At 40.7% G+C, this 24,218-nt stretch overlaps 1 protein-coding gene across 2 annotated transcripts in view; it reads left to right on the forward strand.

The window, feature by feature from the left end:
- Nucleotides 1–7,423: 7,423 nt before the first annotated feature.
- The window catches only part of LOC122795754 (ankyrin repeat domain-containing protein 53-like), a 397,950-nt gene continuing 381,155 nt past the window's right edge, over nucleotides 7,424–24,218 (forward strand). Inside the window, exon 1 of one of the 2 annotated variants that reach the window (XM_044064067.1) lies at nucleotides 7,424–7,621. The gene's annotated coding sequence lies outside the window, so the exon portion shown is untranslated. The other variant, XM_044064068.1, reaches the window with a different exon arrangement.

A 24,218-nucleotide genomic window follows, 5' to 3' on the forward strand; every position in this document is an offset into this window, starting at 1 on the left:
GCAGTTAACAAGTAGTTATTTTTCAAAATAAGGCATAAAACACATCAGTGAACATTCAGACTTTTAGATCTTATAGGATTCTGAAGGCCCACAGACCTGTACGTATGGATTTTGATAAGGACTTAGTGGTGGCCTCTGCCCTCAACCACACCCATTCTAAAACCAGCCCTGCTCAAAGGTGTGTACAGAAAGTTGCTGTAGTTTGTGTGGAGAGCTGGATAGTGTTTTCATTCACAATCAAACCTCAGATGCACATAACATCATTATAACTTGTGTTGGGATTAGGACGTTGTGGTCATTGTTTCTTTTACTCTTCGCAGAGACCTCAAAGGTGGGCAGTGAAGGTTACTATAGTTTGTTTAGGGGCATACTGTCTAGGAACAACAAGTTGGAATACATTATTATGATCTTTTTTTTTTCACTTTCCTCACAATCACACATCAGGCACATATACAGGTTGCTATCTTTTTGAGGTAGGAGGGAATAATGAGGAGGCATGTTATGCATATGTATGACAACACTCACTTGAAAAACATTTTATTTTATTTATTTACTTGCAGTTTATTTACCGGGATAGTCCATTGGGCTGAGAAGTGCCCATTTTCAAAGGAGTCCCGGGGAGAAAAGTTCCAAAAACACTATACAACGTAAAACAAACAAAACAGCTTCATAACAACATTAAACAAATCATTGCCATTAGGTGCTGCGGTAGCGTTGTCACCTCACAGCAAGACGTTGTCCCATTCGATTCTCAGCTAGAACGTCTTCTGTGTTGAGACATGCGTGAATGGGCGTACCTTCGTTGAAGGTTGTGTGTCAGTGCTGGCAAACTCGGCATGTAAAAAATCTACTGCCAATCATTAGCGGTCCGGAGTTCCGCTGTGGCGACCCCTAACCAGGAAAAGCCGAAAGACACAAACATTGCCATTAGGTAGCACGGTAAAACAGGTGTAGAACATGGTCTAAAAATGTCATTTACTGCAGAAATAAAAAGAAAAATTAATAAAACATTTGTAAATGTTAGCCAATAAATTTGATTAAACAATGGAAATAACAGTAGAGGCAAGAGATTGTATCTGAGATATTGTAGGGAAGGGGATAAAAGGAGTTAAGTGTAGAAGTAAGAAAAGAGGGTATAGTAAGGAGAAGTGGATGGACAGCATGTGGTAGAGATGAAGGTTGCTAGGATGGAGTGTAGCTGGAGTAAGAAGGATGAGAGAAGAGAGTGAAGGGAGAAGGGTAAGCGGGGTACAATGCAGAGGGGAGATTATGTGGGCTGAGAGCAGGAACATTCCCAGAGTGATGTAAGATGGAAGTGAAGCAAGGTATTAAAGGTGATGTGGTTATGGGTGGTGCGAATAAGAGGTGGGAGAAAGTTCCAAAGGTGTGCAAGAGAGAAGGACAGAAGATTTTTGCCTGGTGGTTGGGCAGGCTTGTGTAGTTCAATTAGATTCTGGTTGCTGGATTTTAGTAGTCTGTCAGGTAGATGCATTTTAAGAGAAGAGGCGAGGGAGGGGCAGAGAGAGGAACTGAAGATAATTTTGTTAGCATGAATGAGTTGAATGTAGGTAAGTTAGTTGGGCAGTTCTAACCAATTAAGTTTGTGTATGGTGTTACAGTGGTGGGAGGAGGATTTGTGGCCAGTAGCGAACTTAGAGATTTTGTTGAAACAGGAAGAGAGTTTTGTGTTTAGATGTAACCATTTGAACCTCTGCTTTAATCTCAATCCAACACTAGGGGGATACACAGACAGTGATTGTCATTTTTTTTTTTGGGGGGGGGGGAGCAATAGAGAGGCAGACAATATTCCCAGATAAGATTTATGTATCCTCTCAAACATTTGTCTTGTTAATTTATTGTACACTAATATTTTGTCGTCTTTGAACATTAAACCAGGGTCATAATTTATGCTTCCCCTTGAAAAACAAAACAAACAAAAAAAACAATGTGAAATTCTTTTCTTACAAATTATTTTTGTTCAGGCCATCACTGGATCAAAAGAGTGGGAAATGCTTGAAAATGTACCTCAGTGCATCTATAACCCTATAGCCCCTGGCTTAATTGAGTTATTTCCTACACATTTTATTACTGTAATTGTTTTGGCCAGGTAATGTGGATTGAAAGGATGCAAGTAAAAGTAAACTTGAACAGCAACACTGAATTTCTTTCTTTGATCATAACTTTTGTTTAAACCATCATTGGCTGAAAAGGTTGTTAAAAAAACTTTAAAATGCACTTCAAAACATAGAAAATGGTATGATTCCATGGAAAAACTGAAGACTTAGGTAAAACGATAGAAAATGAATAAAAAAGCAATGTTCATGGTGTGGAGAGCCAGGGATAGAGAAATCAAGGGGGAGAACTAGAAGATGTGTGCAGGGCAAAGGTGAAATAGTAGGCAGAGAGTGGTAACATGCAGCCCTTTGGCTAGGGCACCATAACACCTAAGACCAGTTTTGTATATGCAGTTATTGTAAAGTATCATTGCAACTAAATGCCAGTCACTTGTGAATGTTTCTGGGTGATTTGGACAAACATATTGTGGTACATAGGGCTGTCACAATGAAAGAATGCTGCAGCTACAGTTCAGTATGTCTATGCCACTCTTAAAACCATGTAGCATGAACTAAAAGATTGCTGCAGGAGCTGTATTTGTGGTGCAAGGTGTAACTGCACTGACTTTAACTACAGAACACGGGTAGTCCATTTCCAGGTAGTACTTATGTACAAGGGTTGGGGGTTGGTACAGTGGTTAAGATATTTACCTCACAGACCCGAAGTACAGGGTTCAGTTCCTACTTTCAGAAGCACAGTCAGGCTTACAAAGAACCCCTAGGGTTGTTAGCCTAGTAATCACTTATGAACACTGTTTGTGCTTCTTTTACCCTGGATCAGATTGTCAGTACACCAACCAGGGATGTAATCATACTGGATCTGGTCCTCACTAATATGGAAGAGTGCTGCATACGCCCTAGTGTAATGTCTTCTCTCGTAAGGTCAGACCACAAAATGGTCTCCTTTGAAGTAAAAATAAAACCTGGAATTTTCAGGAACTACTCCTAGAGTAACTTCCTACTATTAAGTAATAACCTGGAAAAATTCAAAGCCCCCATAAACCTTGAGAACACTGCTGTCTATGCGGAACTGTTCACATAAACCCTAGACAAGCATGTTAATAGCTGCATAGAGGCAGCCGTACTCACAAGGAAGAAGTACAGAACTAACTCAAAAAACAAGCCACACCTTCGGTAGGCTGCATAAGAGAAGGAAGAAAATTATGGCAAAAATTACAAGGTGCAGCAGCCACCAGGATAAAAGCACTCTCATCAAACTAAACAAACAACTCGGGGGGGGGGGATAAAATCTACTAAAGCCAAATTTGGTAGACAACCACAAGGCATTCTTTAGCTATGTCTGCAACCTTAAAGGTAATATACAATTGTGTGCAGAGCTCATTGTTAATGGAGTCATCTATATTGAGCCAGAATATATAGAAAACCTAATGGTTAACAATTTCACCTCCAACTTTACCCCTCTCTTCCCCTCAACCTTCTCTCAGGAAATGCCATCAAATATAACTCCCCCACTATCACTATGGAACAGGTCCTTAAGGCTCGCTCTATGGCCAAGAACACTGCATCAGTTGGTCCAGATAATGTCCCAAGATGCCTTCTAAATAAAATGAAATATGACCTATCATGCCTTCTAAATAAAATGAAATATGACCTATCATGCCCTCCGGAATCACTACTTAACTGTAGTTTTCAAACAGGCTTTGTGCGAAATGAATGGAGAACAGCAACGGCCATCCCCCTGCACAATAGTGGGCCATCTACAGACCCTGTAAATTACAGACCCATAAGTCTCACCAGTCTCATATAGAAAACCAAGGAAAAAATTATCATGGAAATGATTAGTAATGACATAGGAAATCTCCAGACACTGGACCCAACCCAGTTTGGTTTCATTAAGGGCAGGTCATTCCTATTCAACCTGGCATAATTTTTTGACAAGGTCAACAAAGCAATGGATAACAGCAAAATGGTTCACACTTCCTTCCTTGACCTGGCCAAGGCATTTGACAAAACACCCCACTCAGATATTGTTGACAAACTCAAGAGGTTAGGTGCAAACCCTTATGGTCACCTGGTGAATAGCCAGATGGATCACAGGCATGACCCAGGAACTTAAAATTGGGAAGTCCACCTCTATAAAGAGGCCAGTCACAAGTGGAGTCTATCAGGGACTGGTCCTGGGACCACTCCTTTTTGGCATTTACTTGTCTGAAGTCAAGGCCAATGTCAGTGGCCTCTGGCTCACTAAATTTGCAGAAGATTGCAAATTAGGAGATGTCATTAAATCCCCAGCAACACATTTTTTTTTTCAGGAATGGCTGACACAAGCAAACAACCAGTGACAGAGCCATGAACCAAAACTAAATGCCAAGAAATGCATAACAGTATCCTTCGGGAAGTCATCCACCCCTGCTAACTATCATATTGACAACAGACCCCCAAGAATTTACCTAGTAGTCAGGAAACTGGGGACATACATAGACTGTAATCTAGCCTCTGACCATCATGTGTCTATAGTACTGAAGAAATCATTCTATGTTGTGCAACATATAAACAAATGTATGCCATCAATGTCCAAGGAAGTCATTATTCTACTGTATTCGGCATTCGTCAGACCTATCATTGAGTACAGTGCCCCCTTTGGTACTTACATAACCAGGCATATCCAACAGTTGGAACTTCCACAGAGGTTCCACTAAAAGAATACAGAATGTAAGTAACATTTCCTATGCAGACCACCTCAAGGCCCTATCCCTGTATTCTGTCTCCTATGGGCTGTTGAGGGGAGATCTATGCATGGCATATAAGGTATTGTCAGACCCCACTCTGTTAGACCGCCTGCATATCCCCAAAACAAACAGCACCAGACTTACCTGTTTTAAAGACTTAAACCTTGCTTGTAATATAAATAGGACCTGCTGGAAACAGGTGTGTATCCCAGAGACTACCCTGTGTCTGGAACAGGCTCCCCATCCATATGAAGCAGAGTTCCTCCCTAACCCAATTCAAGGGTAACTTGGAAAATTGGATGGGGAACAGGAAATTCATCCTTAGTTTGGCACCAATGTCTCTAATGGACACAGGCAGCATATAAATGGTTTATCTCCCAGGGCCCTGCTAATAAATGTTTAATCTCCCAAGCCCCTGCTTACACTTACCAAGGATACCAGAACTTGTCAGAGATTTGGGACATATGGCTAAGCTTAAAAAAAGCCATTGCAGTTGTAAACCTAGTAAAAACCTATGAACCTATGTTGGAGCGGCCTTAGGTCAACTGGTGACCTAGGCAAAAGGTCTCCATGGCGCCCCCTACCACACCACCCAATGCCCCCATCCTGGTGTACCTACACCAAATAAATACTGGAAATGCGCCCCTACTAGAGCGGTGCCCTAGGCGTCTGCCTAGTTGGCCTCTGCCTAAGGCCGGCTGTGAAGAGTGGCAGTGACATGGTGATACATAGACTGTAAGTGTCCAGGGGCCCCCAACTGGAAACTTGCTGGGGGCCCCCAAATTGCTGACACCAGCCCTGATTACTAGCAACCCTGGATATTGATGGGGCTTATAAAGTAATCCGCTGTTTATTCACTGTGCTTTTTTGCATACTTAAGAAGGTGGGGGTTCATCGCTTCAATACCTAAGCTCTGAATCTGTGAACCCTAGGGTTACCACCTGTTACTTTGTACACAGGACATTCCCTGTTCTGGCAGTTGTGTCCTGCAAAATACATGAAAAATGGCAAATGTCCTGAAATTTACGGACAAGAAATATTTTCCAACTTTCCTGCAATTGTTACATGAAACAATTATTGGTACTTATGTATTATCGCAACCACATTTTGAGGTTGTGATAATACGTAAGCAGCAATTTCTCCAGTTTCCAAAAAGTTTCTAAGAACAATGTTTACATTCCGTCCCTATTTTGTGCCTCATTATTTGGAAACAGCAGGGCACTAGGGATGCATGACCTCAGAATGAGCTAATGTCTTAAGGGATTCCGTATTTACTGGTCTTTGTAATGTCTTGGTCTCCAGATATTTTCCCTGTTTAGCTAAGTGAATGGTACAAAAGGACTGTAGCTGTGGTCTTCATTTTAAGGTACACTTTTCCCGTTTACTTATTTTTAGCCTGTGAAGCAGCCCACAAATAGCTGCAAAGAATTGTGGGTTTGTCTGTAGAAGCGTTTTTATGTTATGTAGTAATGTGTACGTCGTTAAACATGTCTATCTGTATGTGGAAAACCGCATGCAAATTACTACATGTAGAAGGAGCACTGGAAAATAAAAGTTAAAGAAATTGTTACCGCTAATACTGGCAAGCTGCTAATGTATGCCTTAATGACATCTTGCATTCAGTTGCAGCTTGCCAGTAGCAGCGCTAATGAGTTTCACTGCATCAGAGTCATTTCGCTCTAACATTACCACTTATAGCAACCTCGAAATGTGGTTGCGATAATACATAAATACCCAATTATTCTGTATCTCAAGCACCTTAGTTTGATATAAAAAGACAGCCAACCATACTTTTCCAGGGTTACCACCTGTCCCTCTTTGAGCAGTTGTGTCCTGCAAAAAAAAAAAAAAAAAATGTCCTGAGATTTTAGGAGAGAAAAATATTTCCTAAATGTTATTTAATAGTTGCATAAAAGTTATTTTGTTTTAGAAACACCTGAATGCTATATGAAATAGCATAAGCAACTCAAATACTATAAGAATAACCTTTTATTTTGGCAAAAAAAAGTAATGTTCTGTCCTTTGCACTGGCTGTGGGTAGGTTTTGTCCTGCAAAATTTCATGTTTCTACACAAAATGTCCCACTTTGGACATTTGAAAAGGTGGCAACCCTATTAACCTTTCAAGTGTCCAGATTTTCACAGAATGTCCAGATTTTTGGCTCGTATTTTTAGTCTGTTCCTCATAAATGTATGGTTTTCTGGATTTTTCTGGCAAATCATGAATTCACAATGACAGGCATTTGAGTTTCTGACTTAACTTCCTTCAGAAAACGCATGGTAGCACAAAACCTTTAATTCTAGCAACTTTCTAAGTTTATGAGAGCAATATTCAAAATTTGTCCCAATTGTGGGGGATTTGACCCACATTATTGTTGGCTTTGTTCAGATATTTTGCGCTAAGGGGTTGAGAGCTATGCAGACAACCGATTTTCTAAAAAAACGAGCTTTTGTTTTTGGAAAAAAAGTGAAGTTCAGTCCTTTCCACCGGATGAGTGTGGTTCGTCGAGGAAAATCTTCTAGACAAAACGTGCCACTTTGGTTATCGGAAAAGGTGGCAACCTTAAATTGTCGGATCAAAGAAAGAAAGCCGTATGACTGGACACACCCTTTATGAAGTGACGTGTTGCAAAAAGACCACCTCTGTACATACATTTACATAATAATACATGAAAGTAAGGAACGGTGGCTCCTTTTACTTACCATGTACTGTCCACTTGCCCACGGTTTCGTTCCCCGTGTTCTTAACAAAACTCAGTATTCGTCTGCTGTTGTTAGCAGCTTGCGCGCACAGATTATTCAGGAAACCACGTTCGCAGTAAGTTTTATTGACTTCAAGTAATAGCATTTTTTCTAAGTTAAATGCATCTCTGGATTCTGGAATGTAATTTGATGCCGTTTACGTAAATGCAATGGCAAATTCGACCAGTCATTCCTTGCACAGGTAAAGAGTGGAATTATTCTGACGGTAGTTAACGTTTTCAGTGAATTGTAACTGATATTAAACGAGGATTAAACTGTAAGGTGGGATGGAAAGACGAGTATGAGCTTTTTCTGGAAATCATGTATGGCATTCAGACATGTCCATCCTGTTTATAATACTTGTCCCGTTCGCCATTGTTTCTATTTTTTTATTTATTTATTTTTGTCTGGTGTCCGTTTCCTATTGCTGTGCGAGAGAACGTTGTGTACGCGTTTCTATAGTAACAAGACAGTTACACTTAACGTAGCTGTCGGAATGTTTGTGTTACGGCGAAGGGCATTCTGTCACGATTTATCACATTTTGAATATAATATAGATTTCCGTCCACGAAGATAAACTTGCAGTCCACTGTGAGTCTATCAGTGTGTCGTGTCTCTCAACTGTCCAGATTTTTGCCACATATTTTTGGTCTTTTCCTCATAAAATTTGTGGATTTCTGGCAAATCCATGGATTTTGTATTAGAACATTACCCCACCAGATGCGCAGTAGCAAGGACCGCCCACTACTCTGAGCATAACGTTTAAAGTGCTTTGAATAAACATCGGAAGACCATCACCTGCAAACTGAATATACAAAGCTTTGCAATTATTTCAGTAAAAGCCTTTTCACCCTTATTTTCTGGTACCAGGCTTGTGACATGACTAGGGTTACCACCTGTCCCACTTTGCGAGGGACAGTCCCTCTTTGGACAGTTGTGTCCTGACAAAAAAATGTAAAAATGGCAAATGTCCTGAGATTGTAGGACAAAATTATTTCCTATATTTTATGTAATAGTTGCATAAAACAGTTAAAAATACCTAAATGTTACAAGAAACAGAATAAGCAACTAAAATGCTACAAGAATAAGCTTTTATTTAGCAAAAAAGCTAAGTTCTATCCTTTGTACCAACCGTGGGTATGTGTCGGCCTGTAAAATCTGATATTTGTACCGAAAATGTCCCACTTTGGCCATTTGAAAAGGTGGCAACCCTAGACATGACAGCAGTCCAATTTCCAGTGATCAAAAGCGTTGATATATTCTATTACCTATTCAAACAAACACAGAAAGTGATGAATTTATAAAAAGCAGTACAGTTGTTGTTTGTCTTTCGGCTTTTCCTGGTTAGGGGTCACCACAGCAGAACTCCGGTCCGCTAATAATTGGCAGTAGATTTTCACGAACGCCGAGGTGCCAGCTCGACGTCCAACCTTCAACGAAGGCATGCCCATTTACGCATGTCTTTCGAACGCCACCCAACCGCGGGGAGGACATGCAGACTCCACACAGAAGGCACTCCCCGCACTCCAGCCGAGAATCGAACGAAAGAACCTCTTGTTGTGAGGCAACTCTACCGCTGCACCACACTTGAGGGCCTCACCAGATGCGCAGTAAAAAGCCCCGCCCAAATGCTATTTCTTAATCGGGCACTAATGAATATGCATTCCCTCAATAGCGACACTAGAATATGTTTCTAGTCTGTAGAATCTACTGTTAGTATCCATAACATCCATAACTGTTTGGCAGCTCATACCACCTCTGCATATACTCTTATTTCATTTACCTACTACACTTGCTTGAAACACCACAGTGACATATTATGCCGTTCTAATACCTCACATCACCACATTTCTCCACTTACTTTCAGCTCATTCTCTCCCGCACCTCCCATCTGAATTAGTAAGTGTCTTACATGATGGGAAATCAAACCCTTGCCTTCTTTTCAACCAAATGCTGCCCTCATATTACTCCAGTCTCTACTGACCGAGTACATATCATCATAGGAGATTACTAGGCTATAGTAATGTCCTGTGATGAGCAGACATACACGGCGTGCACGATCCCTCACATTATTAATTTATTTATTTATGTTTGTCAACATGGAGAGCAGACTGATGCATTAGGACCCATTTCAACTGCAGTCAGGGAGGTATGTCTTTCTCTGCTAAAAGCTTCAATAACAGTAAAAAAATGCATACTAAATTTAATGGGGATATTTCACTTCTCAACAGCTGATTAGAATGCCATGTCAAACATGGCTCATTACATATGCAGACCTGGTCGTCAATCATTCGTGACACGCCCACCTCTGCGCAGAACGCAAGGTGAGGCCTTCAAGTAAAATATCGCCCAGTATTACACTTAAAATGACAATTCTTTAAAGGGTGAGAGGTGCAAACACATAATATGCTGCATGTATACAAACTATTACACTGTTACACAGACTTAAACTTACAGTTCTGTAAAGGCGCGGAGTGCGGGTGGCGACCTTTCTGGGAGGTCTTTCCTATTGCATTTATTGTCCCACTGCCTCAGATTATTGCTTGTTGCTTTATCTCCAGAAATATGTTTACAGAAAGGTGGGGGGTGCAGGGGGCACCCCTGCTAAAGGAATTACTGCGCAAAATTATAGTAAAGAAAGACGGTGGTGCAGGAGTTATGGTTTGGGTTTTGGCGTTTCTTGAAGTAATTCACTGTTGCAGTTACTTGAAAGTAGTGTTTTTCATCTTCCACAGATTATTTTCCTCCGCGGAAACCTTGGTGGGGTAATGTTCCAATACAAAGCCGTGTTTCATACCAACTGTAGATTAGGAATTACACTTGCAAAGTGTTCCACTGTAAATTACTTCATGTTCATCTTGTTTGCAACAATGAATATTCACCATGTCAGTGGTGAATTTGCATGGTTTGTCACTCAGCCGTGTTTTCTGTGCAACGTCAGACAGGTTTGCCCTGTCAGTCATGTAGGCAACGCCCATTCATGTGTGAAAATTGTGTTGGGGTAATGTTCTAATACAAAGCCAATCCGTGAAGATTGAAGTCACTGGCATACATTTGAGTGTCAGTCTTTCAGACAATATCCTTCAGGAAATGCATGCCAACACAAATCCTGTTATTCTAGCAACTTGTTACGATTATATATATTATATAACAGCAATATTTAAAGTCTGTCCCAATTTGGGGGCCTTATTTCTCGTACTAAGAGGTTGAGAAGGTGTGTGTGTGTGTGTGTGTGTGTGTGTGTGTGTGTGTGTGTGAGAGAGACGGACACAGAGAGAGAGAGAGACTGTATATAATTCAGTAATACTTTTTTGTGTATTCTTGCAGATAAATGAAAATAAATGGTAAAACGAGAAGGATAATGTTTAATAATTTGGTCTGACAAACACTTTAGAGGGAACAAAGAAATTGCTGATGTAACAATCTTATTTCACTATTTGCCATAAATGAGTAATTATTGACTTCAGAAGTAATAGATTTTGATGACATATAAGGACTACTTGGTCTACTAATGCTTTTGTCATGTAATATAAGGATTGTTGAGATGACTTAATATGCCCATTTCAGTACTTATTGGCTGAGTTGCAGATCGTATTTAATTAAAAGTTTTATTTTATCTCCCTCCTAAATGTTCCCTTATATCTGACCCATGCATTCTTGAATTCCAGCCCACAGCCTCAACAGAAGATTAATCAGAAGTGCAGTCAGATTTAATGGAATTGTACACTGACTTCCAAGATGTAGCCCCCCCCCCCACACACACACACACACACACACTCTGAATGATACACGACATTTTATTACAACTTGAAGTACAAATATCCAACAAGTCACAATTTTGAGATGCCTCTGTATGATAAGCTAACCACTGTCATAGCAGGCCTCAGGCATAGGCCAACTAGATGGCCCCCTAGGGCGCCACTCTAGCAGGGGCACTTTTCTAGTATTTGTTTGGTGTAGGTTGACCAGGATGGGGACACCAGGTGGTGTGGAGGGGGGCACCATGGAGCCCTTTTGCCTAGGGCATCAGTTGACCTAAGGCCACTCCTGACCACTGTGAGAAGCCTCTGTACCACTTGGAAGTAGTCAGGGTCTGTCACACATTATAAGCCGCAGGCAGTGGCATCTGGTTACAATTACACTATGTCAAGTCATGTTGACAACTGTGTAGCATATCAAGGTACTAAACAGACCAAACCAGGGGGCCACACATCACAATACTAATTTGCAGACATACTGGGCCAGTTGCACAGATGGCTGATGTCCTGACTGTGAGTCATGAAACCCAGTATGACTAGCAGTCCAGTTGCTAGAGGAACCAACGAGTAGGGACGAAGTAATGAGGACCATATCAAAATCCATTTATACAGTCTACAGTATGTGGGCTGCCAGATCCATAGAAGCTCAAGGGTCTGCATGTTCTGTGATACATTTTATGACTTAATTTTGAAAGATCATGACTTGTTAACAGCATTTCTTTTCACTGCTACGCTGAACAGGTATGCATGTGCCCAGTGATATTGCGTGGCAATACAGATAACAATCAGTGTTATTTTTTACACACAGAAACACACTCGCAGACAAGCATAAGCTATAGTAATACTAGTTTTACTTTGACTTCAACAAAAACAATACATTATGTGACACTAATAGTGCCAAGCCAGATAAGTGACTGAATATTAAATATTTGTAAAATAAATGTTAACAATGGATGTGTGGCAGATTCTTTTTAACAGGGGACTGCATGGAACATGGACTTTTTAAGGCTCAAAATGTAGAACATTACTCCATATATCTCAGTTTCTTTACTTGGGAATTCTAGGCAAATCCAAAAGGACTGGGGAAATAAAGTCCCCAAATGAGGAACAATTTAGTTATATTACTTTTAATCATTTAAAAGATTAATAAAACAACAGGTTTGGCATCAAGATTCATTCCCTGAGCAATAAGAAGCATGAAACTACAATGCCTGGCAATTACGACCAGATGGAATCCTGTCTGATTTACCAGAAAATCAAACGTTTTATGAGGATCAGATAATAAAAAAAAAAAAGAAAGAACAGTTATAGTTGCCAGGTATGCAGTTCTCCTCAATGAGAAGTCTAAACCACTAAATACATGTGACTTTACTGAGAAGAAAAAAAGTTTCATTTTCTTAACAATTACATACTCAAGAATACTTCTGTTCCTTTTTTTTGTAAAGTGCGGGGAGCTGTGCACGTATTTTCCAAACAGAGAAGAATGAATGTTTATGATATTAGCATATCTATCACCCTGTACACTGAAAAAAAACAGAAGCAACAAAATAATTTCATGAAGCACCTGAAAAGGATACCTTATATGAATTGGGTTTTGTTCATAACTTCTGAAATTAGTAAACGGCTATAATACCACTAAGACTGTGTATGCTGCTTTAAGAGTCTGATAAAGTGTACTTTAGACTCTAAAGCAAACTTAGGCACATTGTCTCATTATACCAGACTGATGCACTGGAGTTGGGGAGAGCCATGTGTGTTGCATGTGCATTTAATTACTATCAAATTAGTGCTGTGTGACTTGTTCTCTATTTGACTATTGCTGATCTCTTGTCTGCATTTAATTTTAGATTGCAGTTATTCATTTAAGGTTTGATTACGTCTACGTTTTATTTTTACTCTTATATTGCATTTTGTGTTGTTTTAAGTTTTTCTGTTCTTTGTGGAGTTTTAAGAGGTCTTGGCTAGGGTCACTTAGAAAGGAATTATTTTGCAGACATTGAATAACTTCCAGCTAATTAGTGGGAGTAGCTGAGAAGTAATGTTCCTGATTTAACTACAGATATTTAGTGGCATCTTTATATAGCTGCATTCTTGCGTGACTTGTTTTTCTCTGCCTACTACTGATCTCTTCATTTGATTTTTTCTCGCTCACCCCAAACTTGGTGGGTTTTGAATTGACTACCCTTACTATAAATCTGATTTTGGACACTCCTCCCAGTCTCAACTCATCAGCTCATTCTACTGAGCACTGAGAGATCAACTGGGAAGCCCCCTCCTTAGTCTCTTAAACTTGAATCATCTTTTGTTTCGTACCTTCCCACTTGCTAAAAAAAATTGCACTTTATTCAGCTTTGTTTACTGTATTTGTAATTCCTTGTACTTTTATCTTTTTGCTGCACTTTCTTAAAGTGTTCAGTTGCATTTAATCTGCTGCATTTATTACTGATTGTTAGTAGCCTGGTTACATTGTAACTGTTATTCTAAGTCTCCTAGTTCTTACTTAAGCACTTTGCTGCAAACTGGTTATCTTACATAAGGAAGGTTTGTGATCTACACCCCTGTGGCAGGAGAGGTAGCTTACACCCGTCTAAGTTGTGAATTGCTGGTTGAATGCTTTGTGTGTCTGTAATTCTAAAAGTGTCTTAGTTCTGATTTAAGTACTTGGGCTCCAAACCAACCATTAAGATTTGTGGTCTACATTCTAATGGGAGGAGAGAGTAGCCTCCACCATTCTGCTCTCGGAATTGATGGTGAAGGCTTATTGTGCCTGTAAATGTCTTTGCTCTGGTTTAAGTACTCGAGATCCAAACCAGTTATTTTAAATTAGAAGATTTGTGGTCTACAATTCTGTGGAAGGAGAGGATAGTCTATGCCTTTTTGAGCTAGGAATTTTTGTTGTAAGTCTTATTGTGCCTTTATTTAATTGGCTAGAGGGCTCCCTTATTTAGAAATTTGAATCTCTGTGTCTGGGGCATTTGGCGGCCACGCTACTTGAGAAGAAGAGTGTTGCTGGTTTCTGCAAAACCATACAAAAACTAAGACCTACACTACCATATCCACTGTTTTGGTACTTATTTCTAACATATTGTTGTTGTTACAGCTGCATTAATTGTTTTTATTTTGAACATCTTTACTTTTTGACACTTTTTTTTTACATTCTTTAGTTAGAACTGCCTTGGTTCCACTTTAGTGAGAATAGAGGGGACCTGAGTCATTTTCTGGCCCAAGGTTGTGTAAAGGAAAGAAGAGTGCACCATTTTTGATTGGCCACAGTGACTTTTATATGTCTTTTTATCGAATCTTTTTTTGTTGTTTAAGCCCCACAGTTGCATAACACTTGTCTCATAACCTACAAGCAAGCTAAGACTTACATTACCATATCCACTGTTTTGGCACTTGTTTTCCGCATTGTTTTTGTCACAGCTACATTAATTGAGTGTCCCTATGTTAAATATCTGCACTTTTTGACTTTTTTTACAGTATTTAGTTAGAATTGCTGCTCTCTGCACAACGGTGTCTAGCAGTAATCAGTATAGTCGCCATTATCTTGCAGTGTAATCCCCTCCTTGTAATCGTGTAGACACCAGTCTGTCACAGTATAAGTTTCCCTTAAAATATCCTATCTAGACAATTTTTTAAAGTACTAGAGAACCTAGTTTGCACATAGCTGAGCATTGTTCATCAAGTTTCTTGTCTTATTGACCTGTTCAGTATTTAAATTTTCCTCACTCCTCCCTAGTAGATCAGAAACCATGGATATGCACTTCCCAACTCTCTCTGTGGTCAGTCTGGTTGAGATGGATATTCTGAGGTATTGTAGCAATTGCCTCAAGTACACCCACTTATTCTTAATAAAACAGATAAAGTGTGCGAGAATTGTAAATACTCTTTAACACTGGAAGCAAAACTCTTACATACAATCAAAACTAATCCTGTATAGGTTGTCAGTGGCACTTGCCCCATGCCTACTACACAAGGTAAAGACCCTACACATAAAACTACTTATGCTGAGGAACTTACAGGTAATCCTCCTAAAACAACAAAACTTCCTGTACAGCACAATAAAAAGGGTACTCAGCCATCACGTAAACACTCCATTAAAACACCACCTACAGCTACACATAGTAACACTGTATTCATTGCCTCTCCTGCTAAGCCCTTAAGGCAAACTAGCACACAGCCAATCTTTTTGGTCATTGGTGATTCTATAGTGAGGCACACCGATGTCCCCCTCATCAGACTGAGTAAGGAGACAGTCACAGTTACCTGCCTTTCTGGAGCTATGATCTGTCAAGTCACACAGGTACTCAGGTCATTGAACCACAGGTACTAATATGGCTTTGTCATAGTTCATGTGGGTGTTAATGACTTAAGATGTACCTTCCTTGACTATATGAAGTGGGACAAGATTGAGCTTACTGATTGTATGTGTCAGGCAGGTATGAGCCTAGCACTGAGCAGCATACTACTTTCTCCAAGGATGATGCCATGTTACCAACAGAAAATAATTGATTGATTTTTAGGCTTAGCTTCTTGTGTCAGTCTTAGGGGGCCTGGGAGGACAGGGTTGACTAACCATGCTGCTTTACCAGAGATGGTCTACACTTATCCCCTCTAGGCTTTTGGATATTAGGGTTGCCACCTTTCATCGTGGCTAAAACTGGAGTAAAGACACACCCCCTTGCGTCACCAGTAACCCCGCCCACCCCATCTCCCACCCACATTCCACCCATTTTGTGACATCACGATGACACCACTCGGTGAGGAACGCCCTCTTTTTCCATTCCTGCTGCCTGCTTTCGACTGATTTATTGTGCTTTTTAGTAAAAAAAAAAAGGGGGTGTAAACCTTGGCTCAAGATGATTGTCACTGTTAAATTGGCTCCCCAACCCCATGTGCAAAATGGGAAAAAGGAGTTGAGGATGAATGGATGGATGGAACCAGCAAAACCCCAAAACTTTAGGAATTATTCCAAGACCAACCCCGCTCTACTAAGCAATACCTTAGCTAAGTTCTAAGCACACCCAAACTCAATAAACACCATAGCATATGCTGAGCTATTTACAAAATCTCCCCACAGCCATACTGATAGTTGTATAGAGCAAACTGCGCCCACTCATATTAAGAATAAGACAAACTCAAAAAACAAACCACCCTGGTGGAATTACAATTTCTATCAGTTATAAAACAAAAGAAAACAATCTTGGTCAAGCATAGGAGGAACATCATAAAAAAAAACCTCTGACCAAGCCAAACAGGCAGTTAAGAGTGTTAATTAATACTTTAGAGACTAAATTTGAAGAAAAAATTGCTTTTCAGGCAAAGGACAACCACAAAATAAAATTTCTATAGCTTTATCTGTATCCTTAGGGGAAGTATGCAACAATGCACAGAACTTGTTGTGAATGGCATCACCTACACTGAACCAGAGGCCATTGCCAACCTTTTAGTTGACAGGCTCAGCTCAAATTTCTGTCCCCACTCTTCTCCTGATAGTACAAAGGAAATACTGTGTACCACAATCCCATCAACCATTACTAGGGAACTCATTATCAATGCACTTTCCAAGGCAAAAAACACTGTGTCAATGGTTCCTGATAACATCTGGACCACTTGAATCACTTTTCAGCTGGAACCTATAGTCAGGTTTTATGCCCAAGAAATGGAAGATGGCTACAGTCATTCCCCCACACAAAGGAGGTCCAACCATTGATCTGGGTAACTACAGGCCTATAGGTCTGACCAGCCTCATATGTATGGCCATGGAAAAAAATCAGCATTGATATGATAAATGAGGACATAGGTAACCTGCAAACACTAGGCGTATCACAGTTCAGCAGCTTTATTTAAGGAAGGTCATGTCTATTAAATCTGGTGGACTTCACTGAAAGGGTCACCAAAGCAATGGATGAAGGCAAGATTGTGCACACAGCTTATCTCAACCTGGCCAAGGCGTTTGATACAGTACCCCACTTAGGCATTATAGACAAGCTCACTACCTTAGGTATAAACCCTTTTATCGCCCATTGGATAGCCAACTGGCTCACTGATAGGACCCAGGATGTGAAAATAGATGAGGCTACCTCCAACAAGAGGCCAGTCACTAGTGGAGCCCCACAAAGCTCAATACTGGGCCCACTCATTTTTGGTATTTATTTCTCTGAAATTGAAGCAAATACTGAATGTTTATGGCTGACTAAGTTTGCAGATGATTGCAAGCTGGCGGTTATTTTCAACTCTCCTGCAGACACTAGTATTCTTCAAGACAGCCTATCTCTGACTAACAAATGGTGACAAAGCCATGCTCTTAAACTCAGTACAAAGAAATATATAATTGTACCTTTTGGAAAGTCTACCATCTCAGCTAATTACCATGTTGCTAATATGCTCCTAAGAGCTGACCCAGTGGGCAGGGGTCTGGGTACACACATAGACAGTAGTCTCACCTTAATCCACCACGTGGCCACAGTGGTGAGGAAATGCTTCTATGATGAGCAACTTATAAGTAAGGGCATGACATGTAGGTCCAAAGAGGTCATTATCCTGCTGTACTCTGCCCTTATCAGTCTAATCACAGTGTACAGTGCTCCCTTTGGAATGTACCTTACTAGGTATATGTAGCAACTAGAGCGACCTTAGAGATTCCTTACAAAAAGAATACAAGGCGTAACAAATCTACCTTATGCAGAGCACCTTAAAGTCCTTTCTGTCTACTCAGGCTTTTATAGATTGTTGAGAGGTGATCTTTGCCTGGCTTACAAGGCATCTGCAACCCCCACACTTATGAATCTCCTGTATATTTGTAAGTCAAACAGAACCAGAAATACATGGTCTAGGGACCTGAAGTTTGTCTGTGACTTAAACAGAACATGCTGGAGAGACAGATATGTGTCCCAGAGTCTGCCCCTCCCATGGAATAGGCTTCCCATCCATGTGAAGCTGAGTTTGTGTATTACCCAAGTTAAATGCAACCTAGAGCAGGTGATGGGGAATAAGAAATGAACACCGGTCCTACAACCCATGTCTTTATGGACAGGGGTAGCTTATAAATGCCTGGCCCTAAATGTCCTATTCAGATACAGGACATCATTATTCTTTCTTGAAACCTTGGCTAGGCTTAGAAAGGCCCCTCATCTAGTAACAATCTAGGAATTAAGAGCGTTTTACTGAATTAATATGGAGTACAATAATTGGGGAATGGAGAGTGGAATGGCTCCAAACAAACTCTCCAAAGAACAATGTTCATCCAGTAAAAAGAGAGAATGAATGTATCAAGTCACTTTTTCAGTCCAGTCCTGTTTGAAGATTCGCAAAGTACATTTACTTCGAAATGTTTCTTGCCCTCAGCTTCTATTGCTCAGTTTATTCGCACTGTGCAGTTGTTTGAAATGTTTCTTCAAATGATGATAAATGACTTTGGCAGTAAAATGTTGATAAATGGCTGTGGCATTAAAGCGATTACAAGACAAAGGCTCGTACAGTAAAATGATGATAAATGACTTTTGCATTATTGCCTTTACAAGGTAAATGGCTTGTATAGTAAAATCATTTCAAGGCAAGTGGCTTTACAGAAAAGAGATTTCAAAGCGTTGCAGTGCCCAGGAAACTTATTTCGTGAAATTCAGTTATACAAAGTCTCGTGGTGTTGTTACAAGTACTGGCATAAATTTCAAGCACATGTAATTCAGTTATACAGAGGCTTGTTGTGTTGTTACAAGTACTGGTGTAAATTTCAAGCACATGTATACGTGTAGGTACAAGTGTCTATGTTCATGCATATTTGCAAGAGTTTTCACTGAGATATGTCAGTATGGCAGACGAGTTTCCCAAGACACAACCACTTGTGTTTGATCAGAATATTGTAGATAACTGGAGAATATCTGAGCAAGAATACAGTATATTTATACAAGCAGCTTATTCTGATAACGATGCACGTACCAAGGCATTCATTTTGCTGAAACTAGCAGGGTCAGAAGCCATTGAAAGGGAGCGTTCATTTGTCTATGCACCAGCAGTGTATGAAGGTGAAGGAGAAATTCATTGTGTTGTTGTCTAGCCTGAATCAAGGGAAGACCTTGAGTGTTTGAAGCCCAAAATTCAGAGAAATGTGTAACCCTCAAATTAATGTTACACTAGAGAGGAATTTTTTTTACATGAGAGATCAAAAGCAAGGGGAAACTTTCACAGCCAATATTACCAACCTGAGAAACAAAACGTGTAGGTTTGGTGATTTAAAGGATGAACTGATAAAGGACAGACTCAAGTGTGGTACTAATAATGCTGCTGTGAGAAAGATTTTGCTTCATGATAGTGATTTAATGCTGAGTAGAGCCATTGAGATTTGTCAGATTCATAAAGTTACAGAAAGGCAAACAAATATATGTTTGCTAGTGATAAGAGAATGGTTTCATTTGGCTCCAGAGCACATGTAGACAGCATGCCACATGTGACAGGCAAAAGCAGACCTAAACATGTGACAGCAGCAGCCCCTGCGGGACTTCCAGGTAAAACCTGTAGTCTTCTAGCGCATTCCAAGAACAGTTCAGTTAAAGGAGCATACTCAGTGCAAAACCAAGGGTATTTAGTGCAAAATCGACATTGCTCAGTACAGCATAAGAGTGAATCAGCAAAATCCAAACCAAGCTTTATTGTTAACTGTCACAGTTGTGGTGCTAACCATGAGTCCAGAAGAGAAAAGTGCAGAGCATTTGGTCAGCAGTGTCATAAGTGTAAGAAATGGAACCATTTTCAAAGATTTTGTAAATCGAGTAAGCCTCGCACAGTTACAAAGAAGGGTCACTCCAAAAAGAATAAAATAGACCTGTAACAGCCTGTTTCTATGTGGATGGTGTATCAGTAATTGGTGAAAAGGTTGATGTGGTAGATTTATTAACAAGAAATGAAATGTTTTGTACTGTCCGGATCAATGGTAAATCCACTAAACTTAAAGTAGACACTGGTTCAAAGTGTAATGTCATGTCTGCAGATATTTTTGCAAGGGTCAGAGCTGGTGAACAACTAAATGTAATTAGTTGTGCAAAACTTGTAGCTTATGGAGGTGAAGACATTCAAACAGAAGGCTCAGTAGTTCTTCCCTGTTATGTGGCTAAGAGCTGTTATAACCTATTGTTCTATGTGGTTCAAAGACCTGTGCAGCCATTATTGGGTCTCCGAGACAGTTTGAAAATTAATCTCCTTTCTTTTACCAAAGAGGTTCAGATAAGCACATGTCCTAGTTCCAACCTCACCAATACTATTTTTTCGTAGTATGCTGATGCTTTTGATGACAGATTGGGCAAACTTCCAGTTGTGTATTCCATTAAATTAGGCCCAGAAATCAGTCCAGTGGTCAGACCAGCAAGAAGAGTTTCGATAGCTATGCAGCGTAAGGTCAAAACTCAGCTGGATAAAATGGTGCAACAAGGTGTAATTTGTCCAGTTACAGAATCTACCGAATGGGTGTTGCCCACGGTAGCAGCTAATAAAAAAGGCTCTGATTAAATCAGAATATGTATTAACTCAAGAGATTTGAATAAAGTATTAAAGAGACCACATCATCCCATGAGTACAGTCAAAGAGGTTGCAGCCCTGCTAACAGATGCCACTGTTTTTTTTCTGTCTTAGATGCAAAGAGTTCATTTTGGCAAGTGATGCTTGATCACAAATCTTCATTACATTCAGTACCACATTTGGAAGATATAGATTCCTCAGGATGCCATTTGGAATAAATTCTACAAGTGAAGGTTTTTAGCCTGCAATGGAGCAAATATTTTGTGGGTTATCTATGTGCCATAGTAGTAGGTGATATATTAGTCAGAAGCAATGGTGAGGCAGAGCATGACAGAAATCTAAAGACAGTTCTAGACAGAGCACGTGAAGTGAATTTACAGCTCAGTCCTCTAAAGTGCAAATTCAGACTACCAGAAGTTACATATGTAGGTCATTTGTTTACAAGTATGGGCTTGAGACCAGACTTGTCCAAGCAAGCAGCCATATTTGAAATGACACCACCAGATAATGTGCAAGCTGTACAACATTTTCTTGGCATGGTCAATTACTTAAGCAAGTTTATCCCAGACTTCAGTGAGTTGACAGCACCTTTGAGAGAGCTCACATGTAAAAATGATACTTGGTCATGGCTAGACCAGCACCAGAGAGCATTTGAAGTTCTTAAGCAGAAAATTGCTACCCCACCAACATTAAGATACTATGATGTCAACAAACCAGTAACTCTTTCCTATGATGCTTCAAAATATGTTTTAGGTGCAGTTATTCTTCAAGAAGGCAAGCCTGTAGCCTACACATCTAGAACACTTACCCAGACTAAGATACAGTATGCTCAAATTGAGAAAGAACTTTTGTCAGTAGTGTTTGCATGTTCCAGGTTTCATGATTATATCTATGGTCGAGAAATCCAGATTGAAACTGATCATCAACCTTTAGTTACTATTATAAAGAAGCCTATGCATTCAGCTCCAGCGAGATTACAAACAAAGTGCAGGGAGGAGATGGAATAAGTAATAATGACCTGAGAACACTTAATAGGTTCATAGGTTCATAAGTAGGTACTAGGCTATCTGCCCGAGGGCATTTATAAGCCTAGCCAGAGTGTGTCGGCTTTCGCCACCCCATTGATTAATTAACTGAGCCTCTGTCAAGCAGAGCCAATGAAGTGATCCCAGGGGTGTACTTTCTGTTACCTATCCACTCGTCATGGCTTCTCTTGACGAGTGTTAGTGAGGGGCTCTGCCTAATGTAGTTAGGAATTTTGTTCCAAAGCATGGGGAGTCTCTGTGACAGGAATCTATCCCTCCAGCATGTTCTATTTATTGTTGTGGCAAGGTTTAGCTCACTAGAGCACGTGGCTCGCAGTGACTTGGATTTCTTTAGGTGGAGCATGTCCATCAATTCTGAGTTGGACATGGCTTTGTAAGTCAGGCAGAGATCACCTCTGAGTAAGCGATATGCCACTGAGTACAGCCGGAGTTTTTTTCAGTCTCGCTGCATAGGACTTATGTTTGAGGCCAGTGATCCTCATGGTGAGGTGCTTTTGTGGTCTTTCAAGCTGTTGGAAGTGTCTTCTGAGGTACATCCCAAATGGGGCATTGTACTCTATGATGGGTCTGATGAGTGACGAGTAGAGGGGCACTATAACCTCTTTATTTCTAGATGCGAACCCCTTAGCAATTAGATGGGCCATATAGAAGGATTTCCTAACTACTTTGGCAATATGATTGTCAAAGGAGAGATTACTCTCTACTTGAGTCCCCAGATCTCTTATTACCTCTTCTATATTAAGGGGGCTGCCACCTATGTAGTAATTCGTGGGTGTTTTGTTTTTCCCAAATGGGATGACTATGCATTTTTTGGCATTTAGCTTGAGGCCATGATTTTGACACCAGGTGTCTGTCTCAGTAAGGCCTTTTTGGAGAATGTCCGTGTCAGCCAGAGAGTCAATTATGGCTCCCAGTTTGTAGTCATCGACGAACTTGGTTAGCCATAGTCCTCCTGTGTTTGCCTGTACTTCTGTGAAATATATGCTGAACAGTAAGGGGTCCCAGAACTGAGCCTTGCGAGACACCACTTGTGACTGGTTTAGAGTCAGACCTGGAGCCCGCTATTCTTACCGTGTGAGTTCTGTCTGTAAGCCATTTGGCAACCCATCTTGTGACATAGGGGTTTATGTTCAGGCTGGTGAGTTTTTGTATAATACCCGAGTGAGGAATGGTGTCGAACGTCTTGGCGAGATCAACCACCTTTCCCTCATCTATGGCCTTGGTAACTGTCTCGAAGAAGTCAACCAGGTTTAGTAGGCATGATCTGCCCTTAACAAAGCCAAACTGGGTCAGGTCAAGTGTTTGGAGGTTCCCAATGCCTTTGTTAATGAGTTCCATGATGATGCGCTCCATAGCCTTGCAGACCAGGCTAGTCAGGCTTATGGGGCGATAGTTACCAGGGTCAGTTGTGGCTCCTCCTTTGTGGAGTGGAATAACCATTGCTGTGCGCCATTCTATGGGCATGTAGCCTGTGGTGAGGCTGAGGTTGAACAGTATGTTTAGGTGGGGGGTTAGTTCATTCTGTAGTTCGTGCAAGACGCAGCCTGGGACACCGTCTGGCCCCATTTATGCTGTGTTTTTGGCTTTTGAAAGGGCTGTTTTCACCTGTGCTTCTGTGATTTCCGGGACACTACACTTTTTCGGTATTGTTGTGGGCCCTTTTGAAGGTGAGAGGGAGGTGAAGTTTGCATTGAATCTATCTTCCAGTATGTTGGCAATATCAGTAGGTTCAGTATATTTTGTGCTATTTTGCACTATCTCAGAGCATATCTGCGAGTTGCCACTTAGATTTTTGACATAGCTAAAGAAGGCTTTGTGGTTATCTTTCGAGTCCTTGGCTATTTTTCTTTCGAAGTTAGCCTTGGATGATTTTATGAGGGACCTTAGTTTCTTACTGATACTGATCAGGGATGTCTTTCCTTCTTGGGATTTGCTTTTTTCTGAGCTAGTTTCCTCCTTTTGTTGTATAACCTGTTTATGGCAGGGGTCCACCAAACTGGTTTCCTTCTCTTAGGGGAGTGAGTTTTGGTTTTGCTAGGGATGGCACGATCCATGCAGCCTTGTAGGTGCTCATAGAGTGCAATTGTAAAGGATTCTGCATCTTGGGCAGTGTTATCCTTTAGCGTGGGGGCTGTGAAACGTACCTCTGACTTAAGTAAGGTGAAGTTTGCTTTAGAAAAGTTTTTCACTGTGGTTTCCTTGGTTGAGGGTGGTGGTGGGGTGTGGACATCCAGGGTGATTAGCTTATGGTCTGATCTAACCAGTGACGGGTTGACCTCCGGTACGGAGCACTTGTCGCCCATGTTGGTGATGACCAGGTCCAATATGTTGTGGCCTCTGGTAGGGGAGTTTGCCAGCT

Source organism: Protopterus annectens, chromosome 2.part2 (assembly GCF_019279795.1).
Source record: "Protopterus annectens isolate FY-2018-M chromosome 2.part2, PAN1.0, whole genome shotgun sequence".
Classification (NCBI taxonomy): Eukaryota; Metazoa; Chordata; order Ceratodontiformes; family Protopteridae; genus Protopterus; species Protopterus annectens.